The sequence below is a fragment of the Polypterus senegalus genome, chromosome 11 (assembly GCF_016835505.1).
Source record: "Polypterus senegalus isolate Bchr_013 chromosome 11, ASM1683550v1, whole genome shotgun sequence".
NCBI classification, from domain to species: domain Eukaryota; kingdom Metazoa; phylum Chordata; class Cladistia; order Polypteriformes; family Polypteridae; genus Polypterus; species Polypterus senegalus.
In genome coordinates, this window is record NC_053164.1 from 100,942,906 (window position 1) to 100,964,832 (window position 21,927).

Consider the following 21,927-nt stretch of genomic DNA (forward strand, 5'->3'; position numbering starts at 1 on the left):
GGTAAAAATGCTAGCCAGTGCAGAGTTTGCAGGAAATTTTGCGATTATGAGTAGAGAGAGGCTTCATATTGATAAAAGCTGCAAAGCCTTGTGAGGGAATTAAAACTGAACTAATTGCTAACATTTCAGTTTTACATTTGCTTAGGGAAACATACTTTGAACTAGATGTGTCCGACTTCATTACTTCAAGAAATTTAATTATGGGAAAAAGTGCTAGGAGCAGTAATGTTGGCTGAGCTGTGCAGCTAGTGAGATCATGCAGTTTGGAGTGATGTATGATTCCTTGATTAAGAAGATTCTTCAGCTTTTCAGATGCAGAGTTCCAATGCAGGAAATGACAAGAGACACAGTGGCACAGCCTGGTCATCTTTTTCAGTATTAAAGTTTCCCAAATTTATGCTTCAACTAGAATATGAACTCCAGAAAGATCTTCAAGTGCGCTGCTGGCTAAGACACAGGAATGTAGGCCATAAGACTGCTGGAACAGTTCCATACTGTAAGCTCCCAGTTAATGATGGTTAATAATTTCATAGGGTACCATGAAATTCTTACATGCATGGTGCTATGATGATCCGTAAGTTTAATATAACAACAACCAATGCTTCTGCCTGCCTGACCTCAAACACTAGGCAAGTACTCAATCACGTACACTTCAACCAATCACTCCATGTACAAGTCAAACCTGAAAGCCCATCTCTTACATTTTTCATCTTCTAGGCGTAATTAGCCGAAGAAGCTGGACGTTGAGGATGCTGGTTCAGTTCCCGTCACTGACTAGCTGTATGACCCTGAACAAGCGATTAACCCGTCTGAGTTCCAATATAATAAAAATGTTGAAACAGTTGGAATATGTCCCGATCTTGTAAGTTAACTTGGTTGAAGATATCTGGCAAAAAATCATTTCTGCATTTAATTAATTTGTAATCATCTATAGGGTACTGACTTTGCAAATACTGACTTTATTCATATTTTCTTTGCCTGAACACCAGTCTCATTTTAAAGCTCCATCAAAATTTGCTCTCCTTATATCCATAATCACACACCCTGTGGCCGTGTGGTCATTATGTTTGCTTTTTAAAGTGTTTGCTTGTTGTGAAAGGCCACACTTTGACAAAATTGGAGGCCATCATGAAGAATCCCCTCCATCTCCTTCAGGAGGCGCTGTCTTGGAGCACTTTTAGTCACAGGCTCTTCCATCACGGTGTGCTAAGAGGTATCTTTTCTGTCTTTTTTGTCTGCTGCAATCAAGCAATTCAATGCTTCCTCTCGACAAATAAAATGCTTACTCTTTCTAAACTCACTTTCTAATTTCTGCAAAGCATACATTTTTTTATTTATCTATTTATGTTTCTATTGATTGATTGTATTGTTTGTCCTATGAGTCTGCATCCTTGCTTTTTATGTTTCTAAATTGTCCCTTGGGATTAATACACTTTATTTAATGGAATCTAACCTAACCTAACCTAACCTGATCTAATCTAATGTAATAACAGATACTATAATTTTTATACAGTATCTTTTTGGAATGACATCTCAAAGAACTGTACATGCTGTGAAAAAAAGAACACATTGTTGGAGTCCCAAGAAGGTAAGGCCTGTTTAATGCAGGAATGTAACATGCTGCCTTTTTGAAAGGCAGAAATAGTCAAGCGTGATGCTCTTCAACATCATTTGAGATGACTTTGGTGCCGAATGGGGGTCGATGAGTTTTATATTAAAAAGAAAGCAAAGAGACGTGTGAACCAGCTGGCTTCTTCTGCATCCCTCTCCCAAAATCTCCCTGGTTTAGCCCCCGGTGGGCTTGTATGGATGATCAGTTCCACAGACATAATAAAGCTGTCCACAGCAGGAGCCTGGGCAGGCCTGACAATGAATCAGAGGCAAGAAGTACAGCAATACATTTTTTGAGATTTAAAATCCAGTACTTTAGCTATTACGCCACATAGCCTTTCATAACAATTGACATTTTTAACAGCCAAGGAACATATTAATAGTTAAGAAATAATTAAATATATTAAGCATTAAACACATAAATCAAGTCGGATCACAGAATAATGGCATAAACAGACTAAGGAAAAAGGAATAATATTTTCTTTAGCACCTCTGTATAGTCATGTCTGCCTCACAGCTCATTTGAGTGTATGTGAGGTTTTGCAAGTTCTCCTGGTGTCTCACTGCTCTCTTCTTAAGTTTTTCATTTGTTTCACAGAGAATTGAAGGTGAGGTCATTGTTGACTCCATACTAGCCTAGTATAAGTAATGGAGTTAACAAGTCCTATGATGAACTGACTTTATGTCTGAAGCTGCCAGGATACCAACATTCAAGAGTATTGTTAAGCTATACAAGAAAGTAAATTAATGAAGAGACAGATCAGGAGACTGGCATAAGTTGGAAAGGAAACCAAAGGTCAACCGAGACATTAAGAGCACAACAACACTCAATAACAGGAGCCAAACATCAACACTAGAAAAAGTAAGTGGAAATGGCAAAAGATCAATAAAACTTACAAGGAACACAAGGAGGCACAAAGAGGTGGTTATGTACAGTAGCAAGCTAATCCCTCAGCATATTTCTTTGGGCCTGCTATTGCAGGCCTGTTAGGTCCCGTAGGCGTGGCCAGCGGGCGGCCCCTAGGTTGTGGGACTTCCACCTTAAAGGAAGTGCTTCCGAGAGACAGTATCGTGGAACTGGAAGTACTCCCAGGTCCTGGATAAAGGAAGCACCTCTACTTCAGTACAATGGAGTTGGAGTTGGAAGAGGAGCTGGATGACACTCAACAGGAAGAAGCTGAAAAGTGAAGAGTGAAGATACATTTTGGTATTGTGTTGTATTATACAGAGACAGAAGGTGGTGGTGGGGGGGGGGGAGTAATAAAATAAATAATTGTGTTTGAACCTGGGACTGTGTTTGTCAGATTGTGTTTGGGATCTGGGGCTCAGTGATGCCCCCATCTGATCAGCTAATATACCTCTCAAATGAAAATACTGTAAGTTTTTTCTTTCCTTTTTTTTTGAGAAAACAATGCAGGGTGGAAATCGAGCTGAAGTGCAGATCAGATAGTGACATCATACATGTGCATATACAATGTAAATTATTCAAGTAGATTGGGCAGTGCCATAAAGTGTGAGGTGGAGTATGCTTACACTATAGTATGCATGCATGAAAGTTCTGTATATATAAGTACACAAAGTGGACAGATTACAAGCTTGTGTAGTACTATCCCCATCCAACATGGCTGGTACAGCTCTGTGATATAATGCTGGCCTTGCAAGGCATCGTGGGACGCTGGGAAAAAACAGTTTAACCCTTTCGGCCCTAACATCCTATTACTAGTAAATATATGCAGCTGTTATTGTAAAGTACAGGTATGGTTACAGCCATTGAAACCAGGCGTGCTACTATTAGCGCAGAGTGGAGAGACTAGCATTCAGTCTGCAAAACACGGAATTGAAACAACTAGTATTTGGCAGCTATTGTATAATAATAGTGATCTTTTTTTTTTTTTCATTTTTGAGCTTCCTAGACACTCCAAATTTAGACTATTTCACGAAATAATTTTTCCCATAAAAACAGAAAATCCAGGGCCGAAAGGGTTAAGTTGGACACACAACATATTTTCAGGGAAAAATCTGGCAAACCAAGGTCAAAGATGAACTCAGCAAATTCTCTGCAAAAACAAACATGCTTTGGCAAATTTTGATGATCTCACTAGAAATAAAAATAATATTTAGTGCCAATGCCAAACATGTGACAAAATAAAATGGCAGCACAAAAACAGTAATTAATAACATTTTGAAACTATAAATTAAAACATAATTAAAAATATCCTGAGAAAATTATGACAGATGACATCTTTGGCGTGTAGTTATGTATCAGGCAGGGCTTCATCCCTGGCTCAGATATTTTTTTTACCATTTACTTTCTGTGTTGTCTTTCAAATATTATTTTTTTTATTGTATTATTAATTCTGTGTTTGGTTTTGTGCCTGATGAGTAAGATTTAAGTATTATTGGTCTGTTTAGTAATTATTTTGCATTGTGGTAATACAATGTGTATTAGTTTTTCTCACTACCTGCCCTGCCCCCTTTATGTGGATCCTAAGGGGGCAGGGCCACCTGATGATGAAGCTGTGTGACTGTTCCAGCAGTATGAATGGAGGATTTGCACTTGTCATTGCAGCTTCAATACTGTGTTTTCCTCTTTGATTCTCGTCTTTGGCTTTTTCTATTCATTTTGCTTTTTGTTATTTTATCAAGTTAACAGTTCAATTTGAAGATGCAATAGAGGAAGTGTATGAGAGGAAGAAACAGAAGTATATGGATTTGGCTGCTGATCCACAGGAATGCAGGTGGCTGCCTAATATGAGACATTTTGAAGGGGAGTCAGGGGGCTTCTCTTAAAATGTGACATTTTTGGGCCTGTGCAGGTTTTGATTTTGTGGCTAGGCTGCCCAGGGTGACACTTACTCAGTATGTGAAGACCTCTGAAAAGGGCACATTTGGATGTTTTAAGGGAGTGTTTCTCGACCACTTAAGCTCCTGGCTTCCATTGGTTGGTCATGAGTTGCTATTATTGCAACTCCAATGATCCCCCTCATTTCTGATGACCACACTTGAATCATTAAGGGGGACCCCCCAATGCAATAACTACACTTGATTTGCCTCTCACTCCATGCTCTGACACTCAGATGATTGAAGTTGATCAACTAACTTACAAGGAAAAAAACAATAAGGTTGGGAAATACTGTTTTAAAACTTGAGTTCCCTTTATGACACTTTTGAGTGTCAGGAATTATAACATGTTCGATGCAAATGAGTGGTCAATAAACTAAAAGCAATGTGAAAATGCACTCAAGTGCCATTAGATCTGGACAATTACTGCCTGTTACCTGGAACAGCCTTGTCCACTTGAACTTGACAAGACCCCACTAGGAAATTTCAAGGGCTTGCCAGTTCAACCTGTCATTGGAGCACAGCACACTGAGGCAACAGAAACATTAACTTCTGTCACTGTCTTTTTTTTTTTTTGCAATAGTGACAAATGACATTCTTTCACAGCAGGACATCTTCCTGTTGTGTCTCCCTGCTTAGAAACAGCTGAGGCTGCACTTCTCCTATTAAACTTGCTTTTGCCAATTGCACTGACAGCACATACAGTCAGGCTGCATCACAGTTTTGAATGTCTGCATGGCTACGTTTTCATTCATCACCCACTTGAAATGCCACTCACCCTAACCTGACTCATTTAGCCACTCTCCCTAACCTCACCGTACGGTGCACTGATGACAAGGACACTGCATGGCTGTCATGGCTGTGACTTACCTGACTTTAGAGTTGTCACCATTTTTGTGCAAGTAAGAAGTCAAATTTCAGGTGATATTTCAGAGGTGGGGGAAATTCAGGTGCTTCACCGTTCCAGTGAGATCATGGGAAGTCATTTTGTTACTGTGCTGAGCTGGCTATAGGTGAAATAAGACTTGCTGTATACCGCATGTTGACGTTTTAACATAAATTCACACAGCCCATTACATCTATCCATTCACTCATCTTCCAAAGGTGCTTCATCCTGGGCAGGGTCACAGGGAAGCTGGAATCTATCCCAGCAAGCAATGGGTGCAAGGCAGGAACAATCCCATCACCATTCATTAACTCATATCCTGATGGCCTGTGGGTGCACATGAGTGTAAACCCTGAGATGGACTGTTTTCTGCTTTGCGGCCAGGGCTGCCAGGATAAGTTCCAACTTACTATAATTCTAAACTGGATTAAGCAGCTTTAAGAATTATCTATTATTTTATGTTGCATTTTTAACATGCCTGTCAGTTTTTCGTGACATCTTAAGCTGTATGGCCTGTGGTCAGATTTCCTTCTGTGTTTCATAATGTTTTGTATTTTTAAACCCGTGAAGAACACTACGCCCTCCACTGAGTACTTTATAAAAATTTGTGTTTCTTCCAGCACTTCAATATCTTTCAGCTCAACTTCAATATATTTTAGCTGAAGCTGACAACCTACATTCAATACTACAGATCTTTACATTTTCTTCTTCATTTATGGGAAACATTTAATTGAAAAAAAGGGAGGACTCTTAATAAACAACGGATTAAAAATTTAGAGTGCAGTCCTGAACAATCAAGAAAATGTTTTGGTATAAAAGGAAGGGGGATTGGTAAAGTCAAGTTCAAAATGTTCATATAAGCAAATAAAAAAGAGAATCATTCATAATAGTCTTTGTTATTTTTGTTTCCTTTGTTCTGTCTAATTGTCCTGACCATTTGTCGACTCCTTTTAGTATGAATTTCAAATCATTTCCTGCTTTAGCCAGTTTTCCTCTCCATGTGCCTTTTGTTTGAGAGCAGATTCTGGTATAACATTACCTTACAAAACTGCTGTGGTGGGCTGGAGATCCTTGAGAATCCTAGAGTATTCTTGTAAGTTTTATTATGTTCATTTTATTTTTAATTAGAACATTAAAACAATTGTTACAAGAACATGCTATTCTGCCCAACAAGCTTGCACCTCGTTTGTGCAAAACAGTTTTGAAGGTCCCTGAAGTCTCATTATCTACCACACTAGATTTTAATTTATTCCACATGTCTACAGTTCTTTGTGTGAAGAAAGATGCTCCAAAATGTGTATGTAATTTATCCATAACAAGTTTCTAACTGTGAACCCGTATTTTTGTTTAAGATTTTGTGAAAACCAACAGGGATCCACTGCACTAATTAATTTCATCATTTTAAACACTTCAGTCTTGTCACGTCTGTAACTCTGTTTGCTTAAACTGAAAAGTCTCAGCTCGTTCAGTCTCATACCTTGCGGTCCTGGAATCAGCCTGGTCGCACTTCGCTGGGCTTTCTCTAGCATTGCTTTGTCCTTTTTGAAATATGGAGACCAAAACTGAACACAGTAAATTAATTTATTATTTTTTATGAGTGGCCTTGTGGTGCGGTGGTAGAGCTACTGCCTCGCAGTAAGGAGAATAGGGTTCATGTCTTGGGTCCTCCCTGTGTGAAGTTTGCATGTTTTCCCCATGTCTGTGCAGGTTTCCTCCAAATGCTGCAGGTTAGGTGGAATGGCAATACAGACGTAGCCCTGGTGTGTGTGCACCTATAGACGAGCTAGCATCCTGTCCAGGGTTTATTCCTGCCTTGCCCCCTGTGCTGGCTGGGATAGGCTGTAACAACCCCTGAACCCAATTCAAGATTGAGCGGGTCAGAAAATGACTGACTGATTATTTTTTTATTGCTATTATTTTTATTATTAATTATTATTTTATTATTATTATATTATTTATTATATTATATTATATATATATTATATTAATTATTTTATAATTATTATTTTATTAACTGCTATTTTGTGCTGTTTTGTCAAGGGGTGATGCCACTTTGTAATGCCTGTTGCTGATCACGTGAAAGGGAAGTCACATGACACATTATGTGATCACACTCCACCTATATAGGATGGTGGAGCACAAATTCCATCATCCTGACTCTGGCTCCTTTTGCTAAACTGTAGTGCAGTGGTTCTCAATCTGTGGGGCGGGCCCCTCTAGGGGGCACGAAGTAACAAAAAGGGGGGCGCAAAGATGTGAAAAAAAGTAAACAAGAATTGAAAATATGAAAAATACATCTATTGAAACCAAAACAAATGAACTTAAACTACATTCTGATACTAGAAAAATAAATATAGTTAGAGTTAGATAAGTGTCGATAAAAGTTAAGTGGGTATAATAAAATATGCATCTATGATATATCATTAATTAAAAAAGAACAAATTAGTATTAGTGGGCTCCTTTCATAAAAACGTTATGGGGGGGGGGCGCGATTAAAACTGTTATGAAAACTCGAGTTGCAAACACTCAAAGGTTGAGAAACGCTGCTGTAGTGTAAGAGAAACTAAATGATGCTTCAGAGAAGACCTTAGCCTTGGACCATTTGTGTTTTCTCTCTGACTTTAGCTTTGGTTTGCCAATTATTCATGCCTGTGTTATCTGACCACTGCCTGCTATTTAGCCAGTAAGCATAAAGTAAACTAGGTGACTTTGGTTCAATAAGTAATAAGCAGAATATCCTTATTTTAGATAAACTCCAAATGAATCAGCTCTGAAAGCTGTGACACGCAATTAGAAATACTTAATGAAAAAAAAAAAAAAACTCCATAATGCATTGCCCCACAGGACAACAGTAATATTTTTAAAGGGCCAGGGAGACGTGTAGCTGAAAAGCAAACCAGGGTTGGAACTGAAAGTCAATCTTACTGTTCAAAAAACAAGAAAAGTCATCAAAAATCAGAAGTCAGAACCAAGAGCAAAACATCAAAAACAGAGAAGGGAAAAACAAAAGGCTTAGAAAGAGTTTGAATGTGAGGTTTAGACGCATATTTGGATACAGAAAAGCCACCGGTATGACACTTTAACCAGTCACCTAACTGACCTTTATAGTCATGGCCCTGGCAACTGGGACCCACGTCACAACAACGATAGCCACAAAACTGCAGCAGCCACACAAAAGACAAAATTCTAATAAGTTACAAGTTCTTCAGAAATGCCTTGTACATTACATGTGACTTTAAAATTAGAATCTCAGAGTTTCAAAATTCCAGAAAAGATGCATAGATATCAGAATCAATTCAGGACAAAGCGCACAAAATGTATGAAAATTACCAATCATAAAACATAAATGCACACACAGACAAGCTGAAAAGCCTTAGGAAAAGGCCAGGTGTCTTTATTTCTCCATGCATATTAATATCATTATGTTACACATGGTCTTTTGTTTTTTCTTAATGATGACTAATTTTATCATTATGACTGCATTGTCGCACCACCATTTCAGTCTGAATTTTTGAGCACTTACGCAATATTTAATGATTTTCTTTGCATTTTGAATTTATATTGTTATTTTCATTTGTATTTTAAGAAAGTGGTTTTTCATGGCCACAGCCAAATTGCTTACAGTTCTTTAAGCCATTTGTATCACGTGACCAGAAGTCATCATGCGCTGCAGCAAAATGCCGACTATTTGTTTAAGATGACATCTAAGTTTCTGGATTGAAACACAAAACTTTGCAGGGTGGTTGGTTAGTACTAATCTTTGTAGGGAACCGGGCTTGCTTGTTATTTTGACGATTAATTTTGTTGTTGGGGACGGCACAGTGGCGCAGTGGGTAGCACTGCTGCCTCACAGTTAGGAGACCCGGGTTCGCTTCTTGGATCCTCCCTGCGTGGGGTTTGCATGTTCTGCCCGTGTCTGCGTGGGTTTCCTCGCACAGTCCAAAGACATGCAGGTTAGGTGCATTGACGATTCTAAATTGTCCCTAGCGTGTGCTTGGTGCACGTGTGTGTGTGTGTGTGGTGCACACCCTGTGCTGGGCTGGGATTGGCTCCAGCAGACCCCCGTGACCTTGTAGGATATAGCGGGTTGGATGCTGGATGGATGGATTTTGTTGTTTTTTTGAGCTTTGGGTTTTTGGCTATGATTTTCTCTTTCATTGCCTATTTATGTTATGTATAGTCTGAAAATCTGTGAGAAAAGAAGAATGAGAAGAAGAAAAGCAGTTGAAATGGATCTCAAAGTAAAATAATGTGTGGGGTCAGGAAGCAGAAAGAACCAAGCAAGCTTTTGGGAACAAAAGAGAATTGAAATGAAAGGAATGCAGCAGAGTGTCTGAAGAAGGGTTGTCAGACGTCCTGATTTGAGTCAAGACAAATCCCAAGTCCCACCTTGCCTCTGAAAATCCCGACTGAACAAATATTGTACGTATAAAAAATTCTTAATTCAACTTTTATATTGAATATCAAGTTAAAGGGGCTAGCTAAATTTTTGTAGACAGCCTGGTGTACTGCTTTATTAATTCAATTTTTAACTGTCAGAAGAATCTGAGTGTTTGAATTGAGTACAATTGTACGTTTCTCGTGCTCATCATGGCTAACTGCACTAGTGTGTAATTCGTTTTGAAAGTAAAGCGATACTGACAAAGACTTTTCGACTAACAAGGCAGGTTGAATCTGCATTCTATTTACATATATTGTGTCATATTATATGAAACATAAAACACGTTAGATGTTATATCAAACATACCTGTACTTCTGTGACTATTTTATATATGTTCTCTTCTATATATGTACTTATATATGTATATGTTTAGATTATACAGGTTTATACATCTATAATTATAATTTAATTAAAATGATCTATTTTTTTGGCTTCCTTTGTTCCTTAACATCTTTATTTTGGTTGCTCGAAATGGTGGCTGTCCCTCCCAATCTGTGATTTTGGAAATCTGGCAACCCTAGTCTGAAGTCACCCTAAAAAGAACTGAACCCATACAGTCCAGCAACAAAATGATCACAAGGCTACTGCCATCTTAAATTAGTGCTTAGTGATGAGGTCACACTTCATGCTGTCACATGACAGGAAGTAACCTAGCAACAGGTGAACAACAACAAAAACAACAAGATTCAAAATGGCAATGAAAAAACATGACTGTCATAACGTGAAATAAAATCAAAATGAAGATATGCACATGTTGACTGCTAAAAACATGTTAACTCACAACAGGCAATCTATAGGGTGGTCCAGATCTAATTGTGCAACTTTTAATGCAATGCAGGAAAATAATGCAAGACAAAAGAATTGTTTAAAATATCTTGTAACGAAAATGGACTTACATTGAATTAATTCAGTGATTTTCCATATAATGTCCCACTTGTCCTCCATTTAGTGTGAAACAGGCTCGGAGTAATAAACTTAATAAGTTATAGCATAATGAAAATTGCATAATTCGATCTGGACCACCCTGTATGGATGGACATAACGGACAAGTTCTCTTGTAAATCGTCTTTGAGGGTGTAGCGCCAAATAGAGGATCATATGGGTAACAGATGTAATCAGAGGATAGTGACCATCTGAAATAAGAAAGAAAAATCCACATGGCGTCATAGAACTGAATATTTCACTTTTCCATTTTTCTTATTAGCCATTGTGGTGGATTGCCGGCATTTCACTCCGGCCCTCAACCCCAGGCCGCCAGGAGGAGCTCTCCCGACAGCATGATCATGCCCGAGTTCCAGCAGGGCATCATGGACTATGTAGTGTTTGTACACAGCCCTGCTGGATACCTTGGGGGCCACCAGGCATCGCTGTAGGGGGGCTTGTAGGCTCTTATGTACCCTATAACCCGGGAGTGCGTCACGGTCACATGACAGGAAGAAACGACGTGCTCCCGGGTTGAAGAAAAGGACTATTTACCCTGACCCGGAAGGAATAAGGACTTGTGGACTGTTGAACAGGAACACCTCCGGGTCAGGGAATATAAAAGGACTGTGGGAGCTCCCAGACGATGAGCTGAGTTGGGAGGCAGGGTGGCTAAGCGTCTGGGAGTGGAGGATTGGTTTATTATTATTATTGGAGTATTGAGAATTGTGGAGAGGAGCGTGCTTTGTGCACTTTATTATTATAATAAATACCATCATTGGACTTTTACCTGGTGTCTGACGTATAGTCTGAGGGTACAAGGGTGCGAGAAGCGCCTTAATCTATTACACCATATTTTGGATAACACTTATTATTTCACAAAAAATAATTGAAATCCGTGGAAGCACAACCATTTAAATATCTCTCAGCAATTAGCATCTCACCACTTTGAAGTTCAAATGGAAACTCTGACATCTGAGTGCAGCAAACTGAGGAAGGTCCTTCTCGTTAGACCCTGCCGAGTTATCACGCAGCTCACAAAGACGTTTCTGCTTCATGTACCAACTATGAGGTAACTCAAATAGAATTTTTTTTTTTTTAGAGAAAGTACATTTTTGTTTGCAAGTTTTGGCAAATAACAAAATGCATTTAATTAGTATTTTAAAGTAATACCTTGAATTTACATTGGTGTCAGGAACAATTTATATTGCGGCTGTCAACATGTTAATAAATAAAACGTGTTATATATACAAAGTAGATAAACTTATGGTCTGCTGGGTACCCACAGGATGTCACTGGACAATCAACATTGAAATGGCGACACGGCATGTCTTGCCTACACGTTTATACTGTTAAGTATTTAAAAGCAAACAAGACATTTTTTCGGATATCGATTTATTTAGCTACAGAAAGGATTAATAGTTAGCCAAGACCTCTGCTTGTTTTTGACAATGATTTTGCACTTTTCAGTTTATGTGCTACATTTTTGCTCCTTCCAGTTTAGACTTTCTGCCTGTTTTGATTACTCTTTTGGATTGTCCAAAAAGCCAGGTTCATTTCCTGGTCCACTTATCAGATTGGCTTGACATTTTTGGAGCTGCTAATTTCATTACACCCACCAGGTAATTTTAGCTACTGGGAAATGTAGTCAGAGATAAACACATCATATGCAAGAAATGGACAAAAAGTGTACATAATAGTGAGGAGAGACAAATAAAGCAACTTGAAATTAAAACAGCAGTAGAAAGTTCTCAGCAGGCCAAAGGCATTAATAAATGGCAATGTTACAAAATGGGTCACAAATGAAAATAGACGCTTGTAGCAGATGAAGATGATATCTCTGTGGCTGGGCTGCCTCTCTTACTGCCCTACTTCTTCACAGCCATCTAAGGATTTGGCTCCTTGGTGCCAATGCTGAAATAAATGATTACTTGTATTGAACCAGTTTATGAAAGAAACAGCTGTAAGGCTTGCTTGACATTTTGAAAGTATTTGATTCGAGCACATGGTATGGTCACATGGACATAGCGATGATGACTTAAGTGTTCAGACTCTCTTGCCTTTTTATTACGAGGTGTGTGTCAGTTTGTTGTCTTTCAGTGACTGCAGCAAATGAGGATGCAAACAAAAGCTGCAATGAGTGTGCCTTTGTGAGTGAGCTACTGTAACTGGTGTCGGAATATGTTATGGCACCTGACTCGCTACAACCAAACTGATCTCAATCTACCCTTCCAGATCGGAGCCATGCCCACCCTGTTCCTTTTTGTTTTAAGACCCATACCTCTGATAACACCTCATATTCATATTTTACTTAATCCCATCATAAAAAAAAAACCTCACACTGTTCCACTCCATCTGAACTAGTGTGGTGCTGAGGTGTCACCCGTTGCATGGCTGCACTCGGGTCCTAATCTGGGATCCTGAGTTGGTCTGTCATGTGGTGGGTGCGGCAATGTACTGTATCAGTGTGTGCTCCTAACCTCCTCCTCCTCCTCCTTCTTAATCCAGTTCAAAATTGCAAAGAGCTGTACCCTAGGAGCAACTAATTGAACGAGTGGCACCATTTCACAGCAGTACACTGTCACACGCATATGGGGACGATGTTACCATTCCCAGTTGTACCAAAATGACTTGTTCATAGAGTATTTGACCAGGACATGACCGGAGTGTTAAATAGGCAAGACAAACAAAAGCTATGTAGGGGTCGGAATCCAAAAAGAAATGACAAGAGCTCCATCAACCAAAAGATTAACCAGTCTTTTACAAATCTTTGTTAAACAGCTAAAGCAAAATTACTAACCAATACTAGAATGCAGGTCCCTGACAAACACTAACACTGATGAAGATTAATTTAATTTATTCATAAATTCAAAACTTTAGACACCTGGAAATGTGTGTCACCATATTATATAGGAAATCTGCAATGACATCACTTGTATCAATGATGTCCAACCACGTGACTAACAATGAATGTCACAATAATAAGCAACAAAGACAAACAAAACAGTTGTGCCCATGAGAAGAACAAGCTATAAAATGGCTCTGGAGTGACAATATACTGTAAATATGTTAAATACAGCATACTTAATACAATAACACAATACAAAATGAAAACAAAAGACCCCAAATTGAAATTACGTGAAATGTAGAGTCACCAATTAACATAACACATATAACGTATTTTAGATGTAGAAATGAAAGGCAGCATGTACCCGTGGAGAACTTGCAAACTCTACGCAAAGAGCGACCATGAAGCAATCTGAACTCCAACACATTCTTCACCAGGCACTTTGAAGCTGTGTCACTTGTAAATATGCAATGTCATATGTAAAAAGGCAATAATGCCTTTTTATCTGGTCCCTCTAGCAAATTCAGTATTAAACAACACGTCTCTTGCCGGTCTGAAAACTTTATTTACTCAATTTATCGCAGATAGTGTTCAGCCATACTGTAGGTGAAAAAGGGAGATGAGTAGCAAACCATCTCAAGTCATTACGATCAAAGACTTTTGCAGACCACTTCACATCCCTTGGACGTTGCCACACTGATCTTGGAGTTTGTGTTCTTTTACAGGCCTTTAAAGACACATGTAAAGGAAAAACAGAAGAAACAAAGCTCGTTCTCACCCTGGGATCATATATTTCTCCAGGACTGAAATACCAACTAATCTTATAATCTCTTCCTTCACCGTCCCTGATTTTATCTTTTCACACCTTATCTCCTTTCATCAATCCTGGAATTGTTATCTCTTTTTCCTCGTCCGTACATTACCAGCTCTTTCCTTTCAGTTGCAAATCAGGAGATTTAATCTTTTTTCATTCATATATATATTGTAGATGCTCCAGAGAATGGATGGGCATCCAGCCCAGGGTGGAGGTGGATTCCTTACCCGGCTGGGAAGCCATAACAGAAGGATAGACTAAACGGGGACAACACCTGGCTGGGACACCTTATGATTCTTGTCCTGATTGGGATACCCGAAGGCTACAGGAACCAGCGAGAGGGGACAGTAGAAAGCATTTCATCCCCCCTTATACTAGGTGGCAGTGTCCCTCATATAGAGCCCCAGTCTGGACACCCGCAGGGCTGCATGGCAGTTGGACTCCAGAAGTGCAGGCCTGTAGGAATCCCTGGGGCGATGACAGAGGGACCTCCCTGGCTTTTGTTATGACCTGGAAGTACTTCCAACTGGCTACATCACGTCACTGGAAGTGCTCTCTGGTCCATCTTAAAAGGAATCTGCTGCCACAGCTCGGAGAGTCAGAGTCAAGAGGTAGCAGGTGATACTCAGTGTGAGGAGTTTACAGAAGGAAGCATTGTTTGTGATTGGCGTTATTGGTTGTGTTCATTTATTGCCTATTCTTTGTATTTGAAGAGCTGTTGGAATTAAATACTAGTGTATTTGAACCTGAAGTTGTGTTGAGTCGTCTGTGTCTGGGGTTTGGGGGGCTTGCTAGTGACCCTAACTGGTCACAATATATATGTATTGTGAGTGCCATGGAGGACAGATGGGCATCCCAACTGGATCATTGCATGACCTCCTACCAAGATGAGAGGTGCCTGCGGATGAATGAGCAGGAGCTGCAGGCCAGGAGCAGTTCCATCCCCTATACATTAGGTGCCAGTGGTCTGCTGGAGGCATCTCAACTTGGACACCCACAGGGGTTCATGGGAAGTGGAGTCCAGAAGTGCAGCCCTGTCAAGGTCCCTGGGTGCTGCTGTCATTGGAGGTCTTCCCTGATTCTCAAACAACCTGCAAGAGCTCCCCACAAGTCATGCCGGGTCCAGTGTAAAAGGTGCCTCCAGACTCTGACTCCTTGAGGTAAGGCAACAGCGACACTCAGTTCATGGTGTCATAAGATTATTGGCTGTGCTTATTTATATGAAATGCTTGATGGATTAAAAATCCATTACTTGAACCCGTGACTGTGTTGGGCATTACTGGTTCTGAGGTTTGGGTTCTTGGAGATGGGCCCTACTGGTTACAATATATACACGCAGTACAATGGCTGTTACTGGTTTAACTCCCGCTCTTGAGCCAGTCTCTCAACCTGCCATTGTTCCAATGGTAAAAACACTGAAGACACTGTGCTATGAATTTGTGATTTGTAAGAAACTTAGCATAGAAGCATCAGTTAGTTTCTCTTCCAGACTAGACAGAAAGTCTGAGTGCAGTCTCTGATTAAAAATAGCCAACGTGCATGACTCCAGTTGACATCACAGAAACACGTGAAGTACAGGCAATCCTACACTACATTTACCACCTAATTGGCTCCGGAAGAGCGATTGTACAGTAAGCCAAGTTATCCTAAGATGAACCTTTTAGTTCCCTTAAGCAGAACGGTATCAACGTTAGTTTGCTTCTTAGAAATTTCTTTCAAAGATGACGGAAGTACAATTTGTGTTTTCAAATGCATTTATTACCTAAGATCAAAATGTTCAATAATTGATCAAGGGCTGTGACCTGGGGTTCAAATAAGGGGACCGTCCTCCTTGAGTGATGTAAAAGGCAACAAAAGGAGGTGATGCCATTACTCCAAATCCCCCAAATTGGTGTGGGCAACTAGCCAACCTGGTCAAACCCAGAAAATGGCATTTACACCAGCAGAAGGAGACAAAGAAGGGCTGAAAGTGAAAGTGTATGGCTCAAGAAGCAGATGCATACCGTCTTGTTCCTTAGTGTCCTTTGCTTATTTCCTGTTTTCAGATGACACGGAAACTTTGAGGAGTCGATTTGTAACTGGGATGTTTTAGGGAAGTCTGAACTATTCCCTTAAGACTGAATGAAGGTGACTGTGTTGTAAAGGAGTACAAGTAAAAGCAAGCAATTCAAGGTTTCATAACCAGCCAGTAGGCCAATCCAGTAAATGAACAAGAACGAAGGCAAGGGGTTATATGCCTAAACCAGAAGATTGTCAGAAGGTGCCAACTCTGCAATGCAGATGCTGGCTGGACTCAATCAAGCATACTCACCCAGCTGACAAGCCAATATGCTGGAAGAACCGGGGGTGGTAACCGCTGAGATGCTGGATGGCAGCATCCTGGGATACAGCACCTGTAAGGACACCCAAAGGGCATGCTAGGAGGTATAGGCCTGCAGGGATGCCCTTTTGGGTTTCATGGGTGCTGCCAGGGGGTATTGTAGGGATTTGTGATCCCTACTCTGTGGGCCTTCTGCCTGACCTGGAAGAGCTTCCTATGGGCAATGCCCTGATATAGGCAGTACTTCTGGGTCTGGTATCAGAGAAGCCGTTCGAGTTGGAGTCAGGTATGGAGAACGAACAAAGCTCACCTGGGAGGAGTGGAGGAAAACAGAAGTGTGTTCTGTATTGTGTTTGTGATATTATTACAATTACACCTTTGTCAAGGTAACTGATTGTAATACAAATCTTTTGTTTGAACCTGGGACTTGTGTTTGGAGCTGCAGCACACCCTACAGGTCAAAATGTCAATGTTGTCCCATCCAGGATTAGTTCCTTGAGCCTTGAAGTGTTGCTGGGATATGCAACAAAATTCTAAATATGATGGCTTTATTATACCTGCCACTGCTGTGTCCCAAACATTAAGATGCACTGAAATGAGGGGGCATCGTTTACAAAAAGTGTTGTCATTTCTACTTGGTGTGACCACAATGTATGTAATTACCTGCAATGTGCACTTTAATCATGTCTGAATTGTTGGATTTGTAATTTTAAACTGTGGATAAATCAAGGAAAAACGTTTCTATGTCCCAAACATTATGGAGGTCACTGCACACACTTCCATCTTCCATCATCCACTTCCTCTTCTGTACTGCCATTACACCCCAGCAGCTCTTCTGCTTACCATCTCAACATGAAGAAAGGTGAAGACAAACGTTGAAGCCCCTCATGAAATCTATCAAGGAGGGGTTTAGGGTAGTCCATGTGAAGGAGGTGCTGCAGTATCAAGAGCCAAGTGACTCCAAAGTCTTCGGGGTATGTGGTAGCAGTTGTGACCAGTCAAAAGTGCAAAACTGAGACAGCTGTGGTGCATGCAGAGTCATGACGGAGGGAACAGTGACCAAAGCAAGGGCGAGAGACTAGAAACCTGTACAACCGTCAGTTATGACAAGGTATGAGTGAAACAACAGCAGAAAGAGATCCAGGGGGAGGTGAGAGCATTGGTCAAGGAAGTGTGATCCAGCGGAGAAGTAGTAATGAGACAGAAAGGCACCAGGACCAGATGGGAACACGTTGTGGCGAGAAAGATCTAGTGAGCAGACCATTAGTGGGCAGAACCACACCACATGATGTTCTTGGTCCAGATAGTGTATGATGCACATCTGCACATAGTGCCCAAGCACATCTATCCTGTACTGCTGGGGCTTCCCATGGAAAGGTGACTCTCGAGAACATTTTGAACTGCTGTCCAAACAAAGACTTTGAAGGAAGGCCGATATCACTGACTAGAATACCAGGTACTTAAGGTACATCGTTCATACCATCAGTAGTGCCAGAGATTCATACCCAAAAAGCCATTCACCTTCTTCTTCAAACCTGGAGAGAAGCCAGGAGCAAAAACACCATTATGACTGCAAAACGTAGCCCAGGACTGGAAGCTGATGACAGATTTAGGCAGGCAACTTAAGTTCCCATAGTACATTACCAACACTACTCTCAAAACAGGCATTGTCTTGGCATCACGGACAACAAAGCTGCAGCCACTAGTACTTCTGATGGCCCGTTGGCCCTGACATGTTCTGATTAGTACCATGTCATGGGCATCCCAGCAGTTTGAAGACCCGAGTGCTGAGTCATTTCATTCAAATAAATGTAGATATATTGCTTACCAACAGTGTTAGCCAGAAGATCTTGTGCAGAAGGATGTATCCCTAGATAACCGCTGGGTCTCATGTGGCACCCGCCACTGCCACCAGATGATTAACAGTATTGTGAGTGGCCTTCTGTCCAGTTCAGTGTGCTCAGCAGATGAGAAGCCATGAAGAGAGACATGCAGTATTACCACAGTGAGCATTTAAAGAGGCCCTCTGGGTTAATCCAGGTTCCCAGAGCTCGTCTGTATATCGGTACACACCAGTGGTATGTCCTGGGGAAATGAGTGGAATAGGAAATGTGTGGTCGGTGAGCTCCCGCAGATGTTACAGAGTCTGGAAGATGGTCTGGCATTATCTCAAGATGACTGCACTGATAGGAAGGCCTGTCCAAACAGGAGCCTTCTAGGCCTGAAAAGTTGTGGCCTGGAACTACTAAGTTCCTTCTATATGCTTAAGCCAGAATGACAGTAAAGATCAGTTGACAAATGGAGAGCAGGCCTCCATCTTTAAGCACAGAACAGCCTATCGATAGCTTTTAGAGAGGCCCTCAGTTGTATTTTAGCTCACGTTTGTGGGTGGCTGGCGCCCTGCCCGGGGTTTGTTTCCTGTCTTGCACCCTGTGTTGGCTGGGATTGGCTCCAGCAGACCCCCGTGACCCTGCAGTTAGGATATAGTGGGTTGGATAATGGATGGATGGAGGTTTGTGGGTGCAGCACTTTAAATGCAGTGTGAGGTTCAGGACAGATCAACACTCGTGTATGAGCAACATTTAGGATGCTACTGGTTTCCTCTATTTTGTTGTGCTAAATTACACCTAATAAAATTATGTTTACATTTTTAGTGAGCCAGATTGAGAATAATTCTTTGACATTTTTACCTCAATTTGTAGATTTGAGGGAGCCACATGAAAAGTTTTATCAACGCCTACATACACAATACACTAAACATGAAATGACTTGGGCCCAACACATCCATCCATTTACTTCTTCTTCTGGCTGCTCCCATTAGGGGTCACCACAGCAGATCACCTTTTTCCATATTTTTCTGTCTTCTGCATCTTGTTCTCTTACACCCACCCACCTGCATGTCCTCTCTAACCACATCCATAAACCTTCGCTTAGGCCTTCCTCTTTTCCTCTTCCCTGGCAGCTCAATCCATAACATCCTTCTCCCAATGTATTCAGCATCTCTCCTCTGCTAAACCCACTTAATCCGGTTAAGGACCGCAGTGAGCTGGAGCCTACCCTGAATGCTCTGGTGCAAGGCAGGACCTAAGGTCCAGTCCATTGCAAGGCACAATCAACCAATCATCTACTTTATGTATGCTTTCTTGATGTGCTAGAGGAAACTGGAGCTGAAAAGAACTCACATGGGCACAAGGAGAACATACAAATGGATAGTAACCCGTCTGGGATGTGCACCTAGTCTTCTGGAGCTGTAATGCAGGATATTTCACTATTCATTCCCAAATAAATGTGTGTAGTTGCAAATCAAAAGCATTGGCAGCTCTGAATTACTAAGTAAGGAGCTTGTCCTTGGTTTTAAACTCAAGGATTTACCGAGGTGGGATTGCAGGATGGACAGGCAGTTAAGTATTTATGGAGTAGCCGGACAGGCAGCTAAGCAGCTACAGAAAAGCTGGACGGACAGGTAAGGAGTTATGGAGTGGTGGGACATTCAGTTAAGTGGTCATGGAGTAGCTGAATGGACAGTTAAACAGCTACGGGGAGGCTGGACAGACAGTTAAGTAGTTATGGAGTGGTGGGACAGTAGGTAAGTAAACACAAGAATCTTTGGAAATGAGGGCTGTGTGTTCTAAACTGGTCTATGGAGGAAAGTGCCACATAATAAAGTGAACTGTGTCTTCTAAAGCTACTCTGCATATTGTTGTCTTGTAGAACCTCAGTGAAGTCCATTTGGCTTTGGTGTTCTTATCTGAAGCACATTTTGAAGTTAACTCAGTTTACTCTTTGCCTAACCTAAAAAAATCCTCACCCTAAGCATAAAAATGTTACGCTCACGTTATCAAACCTGCTTATCCAGTTTTGGTTGTGCCTATCCTGTCAGCATTGTGTACAGCAGGGAACTCAACCCGGATGGGACGTCAATTTATTGCAGGGCCCACACCCATACACACTCACTGGGTCAATCTAAAGTCACCAATTAATCAAACAAGAGCATCTTCATTTCTGGGATGTGAGAGCCATGCCCCAACATAGTCTTCAGTTTAAATCATACGTGGACTCATCTAAAAGATGTCTAAACATTCATCTGTTTGAATTATTCTGAACAAGGAGGTGTAACAAATGGTTTTCTCCTCCCACATACTGGCAGCTCTGGGGGTTCGTGTGTTGTAACGGTATCCAGTGCAGGATTGACTCGTCATGGCACTGTGCGGTCAGTTTAAGCTCCAGCTCTCTGTGCCCATTTGTTGGAATGAACAGAATGTGGAAAATAAACAGGATGGATGAAGCAATGGATAGCACCAAGCAAATACAATAAAAGATGGCTGTATTAACCCTGTTGGAAACAGTGGCATTGTAATGAAACAATAGCTAACTCAAAATCGTATAAAGCTACATAAGCTGAACACAATGTGCATGCTTCACAGCATCTCTCAGAACCCTGCCAGCACCAGCAACGCTGCTTCTGCCAAACAACTTTTCTACACTCGAGTACTCGAGCAAGCCGGAACAGGCTGAGAAGTCAAGATGCAATTATGCCCATTTGATTTTTTTTTTTTATAAATTCGGCCTGGTGATGGTACATTTTGTTTACACCCTTAGAGAAAACATCGACCTTTGTTGATGTTTATAAAATGAAATGTGGTTACACACCAGCTGCAGCTCACTTTCACTTTTGCTCTCTGTTTGTGATTTACATAAAGCTGTTTGGTGGCCTGGTGGTTGGCACTGCAGTTTTACAGATCCACCAACTTGGGTTCATATTGCACCCATGGTGGCAGTCTGTGTGGACTGAGTACGTTCTTCCCAGGTCTGTGTGGATTTTCTTACCACATGTGCGACTGGTAATTCTGACTGTGTGTAAATGGGCATCAGGATGAAGTGGTGTCCCGTCCAGAGACTGTTCTTGCTTCATGCCTCAAGAAGGTGTATCCGCTTAATCAGAACAGATAATAGTGAAGGATCTCAAAAAATTGACAAAAAATAAAAAAGGCTGCATTTGCCAGTGTGTTAGTACACCTTGCTCACACTGACAGGAAACTAAAACAAAAAAAAAAAAAAAAACTAAAACACGTAAGAATTACACTACTAAAGAGCCCGATTTTTTTTTTTTTTCTTCATTTCTCCTTATAGAATTTCTTGTATTAGAAATTTTGTTTTGCATACCCCTTGGGGTCAGAGTGCAGGGTCAGCCATTGTACATCGCCCCTGGAGCAACTGAAGGTTAAGGGCCTTGCTCAAGGGCCCA